This window comes from Canis aureus, chromosome 9 (genome assembly GCF_053574225.1).
Source record: "Canis aureus isolate CA01 chromosome 9, VMU_Caureus_v.1.0, whole genome shotgun sequence".
NCBI classification, from domain to species: Eukaryota; Metazoa; Chordata; class Mammalia; order Carnivora; family Canidae; genus Canis; species Canis aureus.
Genome location: NC_135619.1, coordinates 6567966 through 6574989, shown reverse-complemented (window position 1 = coordinate 6574989; position 7024 = coordinate 6567966). Strand labels below are relative to the sequence as shown.

At 46.6% G+C, this 7024-nt stretch overlaps 1 long non-coding RNA gene across 1 annotated transcript; it reads left to right on the top strand.

Moving 5' to 3' along the window:
• The first annotated feature begins 2019 nt into the window (after positions 1-2019).
• Positions 2020-6606, top strand: LOC144320292 (uncharacterized). Its single transcript, XR_013385834.1, has 2 exons — positions 2020-2116; positions 4138-6606. It is a non-coding gene; the product is annotated as an uncharacterized LOC144320292 (long non-coding RNA).
• Positions 6607-7024: the final 418 nt, after the last annotated feature.

Sequence of the window (7024 nt, the reverse complement as noted above, 5' to 3'; positions counted from 1 at the left end):
TAGTCAACTCTTATTATAAAAAGGATTGTGGTAGATGATATTGCCCAACTATAGGCTAATTTAAATGTTCCAGGGACTTTTTAGTATATGTGCTGCTGAAGCAAGCACTCCAGGCACTTTTAAGGTAGGCTAGACTAAGCTATGAGGTTCAGGAGGTTAGGTATATTAAAATCACTTCCATCTTAGTATTTTCAACTTAGGATAGGTTCACCAGGAGGTGACACCATCGTAAGTTGAGAAAGATCTGTATACCTATCTGTACTTGAATCTCTAATATAAAATGGGAATAGGGGGACACCTGGGTGGCTCAGTGGTTGAGCATTTGCCTTCAGCTCAGGGTGTGGTCCTGGGGTCCTGGGATAGATTCCTGCTTCAGGGTCTCTGTAGGGAGCCTGCTTCTCCCTCTGCCTACATCTCTGCCTCTTTCTGTGTATCTCTCATGAATAAATAAATAAATAAAATATTTTAAAATAAATAAATTAATAAATAAAATGGGGATGGGGTATCTGGTTGGCTCAGTTTGTAGAGGATGCAACTTTTTTTTTTTTTTTTTTTTAATGATAGTCACAGAGAGAGAGAGAGAGAGGCAGAGGGAGAAGCAGGCTCCATGCACCGGGAGCCCAACGTGGGATTCGATCTCGGGGCTCCAGGATCGCACTCTGGGCCAAAGGCAGGCGCCAAACCGCTGTGCCACCCAGGGATCCTGAGCATGCAACTTTTAATCTCAGGGTCATTAGTTCAAGTCCCATGTTGAGGGTAAAGCCTACTTAAAATAAAAAGAGAGAGAGGAAAAATATATTATAAAATGAGGGAAAAAATAAAATGAGGAAAATCATAGTAACTCCTCATTACTGTGGAGATAAATAAATTAAATTATTTAATTTATAAATAAATTAATATTTATGAAGTGTTCAGAACAATCCTTGCACAGTAAGTGCTCATGAATGGTTACTACAGAAGACACATTCTTGTTGTGGGATCTGAGTTTCAAAATCTGTGTCTTAGCTAGAAGAAAACTCACTCATTTAATTATAAATGATTTTTTCCCCCAGTGCTTACCAAATGTCTACAATTATGCCAGCTGCTGCAGTAAGAACTAAACCACCACCACCAGTTCCTGAATGGAAAAAGAAAGTTGAAGATACGATCTCTGATCTCAGTTTACTAGTGAGAAATCGCTAAAGTATGTGAAACAATCAAGGTGCTGCTAACCCGAGAAAGCCTGAAGTTCATGCTGATAGGAAAGAAGCAAGTGGTCTGTGTTGACTGAAAGAGCTGAGGAAGCATGCATAAAAACGGACCTGTCGGAGAAGAGGAAACAGGCTTTATTGCGAGCAGACAGGACCACTTGAGCAAGGGAATAAATAATTCGGGGCTGAAAGGGTGAGGGCAGTGGGAATAAGGAGCAAATGAGGGAGTGGGACCAGATCATGGCCACCAGGTCGTCACGCAAGGGGTGCCGCTTTAGGTTCTTGGGAATGCTACGTCAGCTAGGTAGGGCAAAACTGGAGATCCGACGCCGAAAGTCTAAGACGATGTTGGTCTTGCACCTTGCTTGAAATGTTTGTTTCACGTAAAGGTGGGAGTGTCAGACCACAGCCACGACCCAGAGACGTTCTACCTGGAAACCATGAGCTCGGGCCCACGCACCGGGTCCCTGATGCTTAATCCCAGGCTAGAATTTTACGGACTAGCTAACCCAGGTCAGCAACCTGCCAGAATGATGCCGAGGGCCTCGCTCCTCAGGGGAAGGACGGTGGGAAAGGGCGAGAAGGGAGAGAAAGTGAAAGGAAAGGCACGGAGGTGCGGGAGGGCACAGAAGCGAGCCGACCGCCAGGGTCCGGCCGGGATGGGGTCGGGGTCGGGGTCGGCGGTCGGGGGTCGGCGGTCGCGGGGCCCTCGGGGACCCCTGGGGCCGCAGCCTCGGGCGCGGCGCGTGTGCTGGCGGGCGGGGCGCCCCGCGGCCGCCGGCGGCCAATCCGGGAGGGCGTCCGGGGAGGGGTGGGGCTTGCCGGCTCCGGCGCCGCGAGTCCTCCTTTTTGCACACACACGAATACAAAGAGCCATACGACCTTCGGGTATCCTTTTTCCATTTTTTTCCCCTCCTTAATCTGGTGTGTGCTTTCAAAATTTTTAAAAATAGAGATCTGTGGCAGTGCTGGGGTGAGGAAACTGTTGCTAAGGGGAATTTGCGCTTTCCCCCATTTCTTTTTTCTGTCTCTCTTCCTCTTTCTTTTTTTTCTGGTCAAGGTCTTAAATATACCAAGAAGTTGAGAAGCAGGATGGCCGTGTACAACTCTTTCCGGCCAAATTTATAGAGATTTTTTTTTCTTTTTGTTACCACATTTTAAGAACTGGTAAATTTTTATGGTCGAGGTATTTAAAAATATTCAGCCGCTCGGGGAGTATAGATTTCTTTCTTCCTTTTTTTTTCTTTTTTCTTTTTTTTAGGCGTGGGGGTGAAGGGATAATGTAAATTTCTGCCACGGGCAACGTCAAGGGCAACGTTGAAAGAAGCGGAGAATTGAGACTCCCTCACAAAGCTGTTTGCGTGCGTTTTACACACCCTCCCCCAGAACCAAAACCAAGTGGCTTGAATGTGGCAATTGTCCAAGGCCAATAGGTTAAAAATGTTTGGATATTATAATTGAGACACTCATCTCCCCGGGGAGGGGGGCAAAGCCCTTACAAAAGTGTCTTACATTTTCATGAAGACCGTGTGTGTGTGTGTGTGTGTGTGTGTGTGTGTGTGTGTGTTTTGAAGCAAATGATTTCATAAAGATTTATCTTGGGGTTTTGTGCTTTGTGTATATGTACAGTATGTGTATATGTTTCATATCAGGTTTTGTTTTCAAAAGAGATTACCTTTGGTTTTATGTGTGCAAAGTAGCCCTTTAAGATGTGATTTTTGTGTGTGTGTGTTCCCAAATGTGATCCAAACAGGATTTCGTGTGCAAGTTAGAGTTTAGAAGAAATCCTATGTTTAGCATACTCTGGCACTTTCATTTTATGTGCATTTACTGTATTTTTCTAGTCCTCTTTTAAAGTGTCAGATTAATGAATAATTAAATAATTGCCAGGGAGTATATAGTCCATGTGGCAAATGAGGGTAGGCAATTTATTGAAACTGTGGTTCAAAGCCTTCATAGTGACTGTTTTGCCTAAGTGGTTTTGCTTTTTATTGTCTCACGTTCTTAAATGTACAGCTGTGTATATTTTGGCCTTTATGTGTGGTTTGGTTGGTGTGTTCAGAAGGGAAGTTCTCTCTTGGCTTTTTGACAAAATGGTCGTTTATAGGTTGGGATTTGTTCGAAAAGCTCCACAGCTGGCAAAGTGTCAGGAAAATAATCCAGTCAAGTCCAATTCTCAAAAACCGTTCATGGTAGTTGTGATGCGGGAGGGGCGAAGAGGAGGCAAAGGCAAGTAATACAGGAGGGGATAAATGCATTGTGGTTATTATGGTGTTGCATTTTTGGAATAAGCAGCCTTCTCCCCGTGTCTTAGAGTCACAGAGAAAAGGGTGAGAATTAGAGGGCAAAATAAGCGCAGAGCACAGCTTCCTGTTTTGTGAGCCGTATTCTTACTTCATTCTGTTACTGAGCGACTGTCTCCTATTAGGAGTCATACGGAAAATATACTCGAATCTGTATTCATAGATTGGAGTGAAAGCATAGGAAGTATATGGAGTGATGAGGGAGAAACTGGAATGTCAGCAGTGAAGTAGCAACCAGGATATAAAAAAGGATCTCCTGTAGAGTTCAGAGTTCATTACCACAAAGCCTCTGCATGATGATGGGAATGCATTTTCATTCCTCAGCCAGCGCCCTACTCAGTTTTGAGAAGTATTCAGGACGCCTTAAAACAACAGCTTTCAAATTATTTGCCCAGGTCTTGAAATTCCTTGTAATGAAAGTGGCCCTCTGTGAGCTCGCTGGGTGTATTTTTATATCCTAACAATGCAAGTCCGATCGGTACTTAATAAATATTGTTTCAGATGTGGAAGGGATCACTCCACAAGTTTGGACCTGCATGCCTATCTTTGAAATCTAGTCCGACTCAAATGACTTTGTGATGGCGGCAGTGCTGACAAATTTTTTTATTTTTTTTTTTTAATTTATGATAGTCACAGAGAGAGAGAGAGAGAGAGAGAGAGAGGGGCAGAGACACAGGCAGGCTCCATGCACCGGGAGCCCGACGTGGGACTCGATCCCGGGTCTCCAGGACCGCGCCCTGGGCCAAAGGCAGGCGCCAAACCGCTGCGCCACCCAGGGATCCCCAGTGCTGACAATTTTTAATGGAGTTTTGCTCTAATTCTTTTCCACATCACTGCAGCTTTTAGTTCTCCGGGGAGAGAGCTCGTCTGAGAGGTACACAACCCAAGCCTCCGACTTGCTAAGCTATTCGATTTTTATTAGGAACCTAGGCTCATATCCAGTGGCCTTGCTTCGAGTCCCAGGGACCTGTCGTCGGCTGGGCCTTCCTCCCAGAGCACCGCTAGACTCGGGTGACTCTGGGAATCCCCGGGACTAGAGATGAAAACTTTGAACTAAGGGGAACGGCCACTTTGCTGGAGGTAGCTGAAAGATCCGCGACCAAGGCCGACAGGAACCAAAAGCCTTCCACCACTCACCACTAAATGTATGCGCCCTATCCGTGGCACTGAATTTATAATCGTGTACACGCAGCTTTGCAACCAGCAGAGAACAAAACCGAGTAAACAAAACAAAGCAAGCTAAAGATGGCGCCCGGCGGCCTTGCAAAAGCCTCGCTGTCGTGTCCTCCCTGAGAAGGCCCCCCCTCCGCGGCTCGTTGAGTGATTGCGGCTTGCAGCCAATACCGTGCCCGGCCCCGCTCCCCCGTCGTCCAGTCGCCAATCGCTGGGGGTCAAAGGACGGGCGGGGCGGGGCCTCCCCGCGGGCGCGCGCTGCGGGGTACACGGGCTGGCGCCGCCGTCCGCTCGCCGGGCCGCGCGCTCGTGTCGGCGCCGCTGAGGCCGCGGCGGCGGCGCGGGGCACACGCGGTGGACGCCCGTGTCGGAACCTGGGGCTGCCGGAGGCCGCCCGCAGCCGGAACTTCCCGGCCGCTGCCGGCCCAAGTCCGCAGAGCGTTTGTGGCCGCGGTGACCGGCGAGATCCCCGACGGGCCGCTTGGGCTGCTTGCCCCCGCCCCGCCCCGCCCCGCCCCGCCCCGCCGCCCGGAACCCCCAGGGCGCCCTCTGCGCTGGCGCTCAGTGGCGCGTCGCCCCGACCCGTGCGGTCTCCAGGCGGTGCTCGAGCTGTTTTCCCGGTGTCGCGGCGGTCGCCCTGCCCTCCCTTAGCCGAACCACGCTCTCCCCGGAAATGGTCCTGCTGTCCCTGGTGCCCCCCTTGTCCCCTCTGACTAATATCTAATCGACTAACATTTTCCCAGGGCTCGCAGGGCACATGGTACAGCTTTAGGAGCTAGTTTTTCACTTTTCAGTTGATCCGCAAATGCAGGACTTGTCCTTCATGTCAGGCGCATTTCTATGAAAATCCTAAACTGGGAATTTTAATCTTACCCAGTTGCATTTTAACAAATGTGAATAAAAAAGACTGCTATACTAGGCAAAAAAACTCGTGTTCCACTTGAAATTTTCGGATTAGTGGAAGTCTTTTCTTAAGATCTCATTCTCCCCTTACGTCTACATCTCCCTTTTTATACCCCTGAAATTGAGGTCTTAGATTTTTCTCTGCAAATCTTTAGGTGGGTCGGTCTTTCAAAATGTAGGAAAGTGTATTTTCTGGTATTTGCTTACCTACACTCCCGTGTGATAAAGGGGCTCTTTTTTGACAGAAACGAGTGAGCCCTATTGCACCTCCAAGTGGAGGAATAGGGCTGACCAGCGTAGCTAGAGCTTTAAATGGCCATTTTCCTTTTTTTTTTCCTTGAAATGAAAGTTATGGTATGAATTGCTGTGCTTTCAGTAATCACATTTAAGGAAGTTCATTGCTAGCATGACCCTGAATGAGTCAAGGGCCCATTATAAAGACATATATCATCAGAGTGATACCATATCATACACATCTATTCAGTAGTGAGGAAACTTTTATTTTTCATAGTTTGGAGGTGAACTCAGTCATGCAGAAAATTCAAACTCAGAATGGGTTGAAAGCAAACAAGGGAGCTGCCAAGAGGATGATATATTTAGTTCTAACACAAATACATGTGACTTGGGAGGAAAGGGGTAGTTAAGATTATGGACAGTCTCACCCTAAACTGTCTGAAGAAGATGACTTTTCTTTCTTTTTTATCTAAATATTTATGAAGAAAATATCAAAATTATTCAAAAGTACATTTTCTGGGCCTCTTTCACATATGTTAAAATTAGACCAACGCTGAATGAACCCCAAACATATATTTTATGCAAACTTAAGTTTGACAGCTGCTGTCACTTTGTGTTGGCAACTCATCAAAAGATTAGAGATCTTTTTTCTTAACATTCAAGTCTAAAAGTTGATAGCATTTTGTAAAAGGCCTGTATATTATTCTGTGATGGTCAGCCTTGCTTTATTCCTTTTTTCCCCCCTTTCTGGAGTGAAAATATGAATTTGTGGCTTGAAAATAAAGTAGCAATATGAAATTGCAGTAGTTGACAGTATTAAAGTGTTTATTTTTTTTTTTTTAATTTTTATTTATTTATGATAGTCACAGAGAGAGAGAGACAGAGACACAGGCAGAGGGAGAAGCAGGCTCCATGCACCGGGAGCCCGATGTGGGATTCGATCCCGGGTCTCCAGGATCACGCCCTGGGCCAAAGGCAGGCGCCAAACCGCTGCGCCACCCAGGGATCCTAAAGTGTTTAATAATGGTGGTGTAGACACTGCCCCGATAATTTACTACAGTTTACTGTTGCTTTGCCAAACATTCCATGGATTGCTTCGTGGGTTATTGAATTAAAGTTATGCATTTTGAGAAGTAAAAAAGATATCAGAATAGGGACACCTGAGTGGCTCAGCAGTTGAGTGTCTGCCTTTGGCTCAGGGTGTGATCCCAGGGTCTGGGA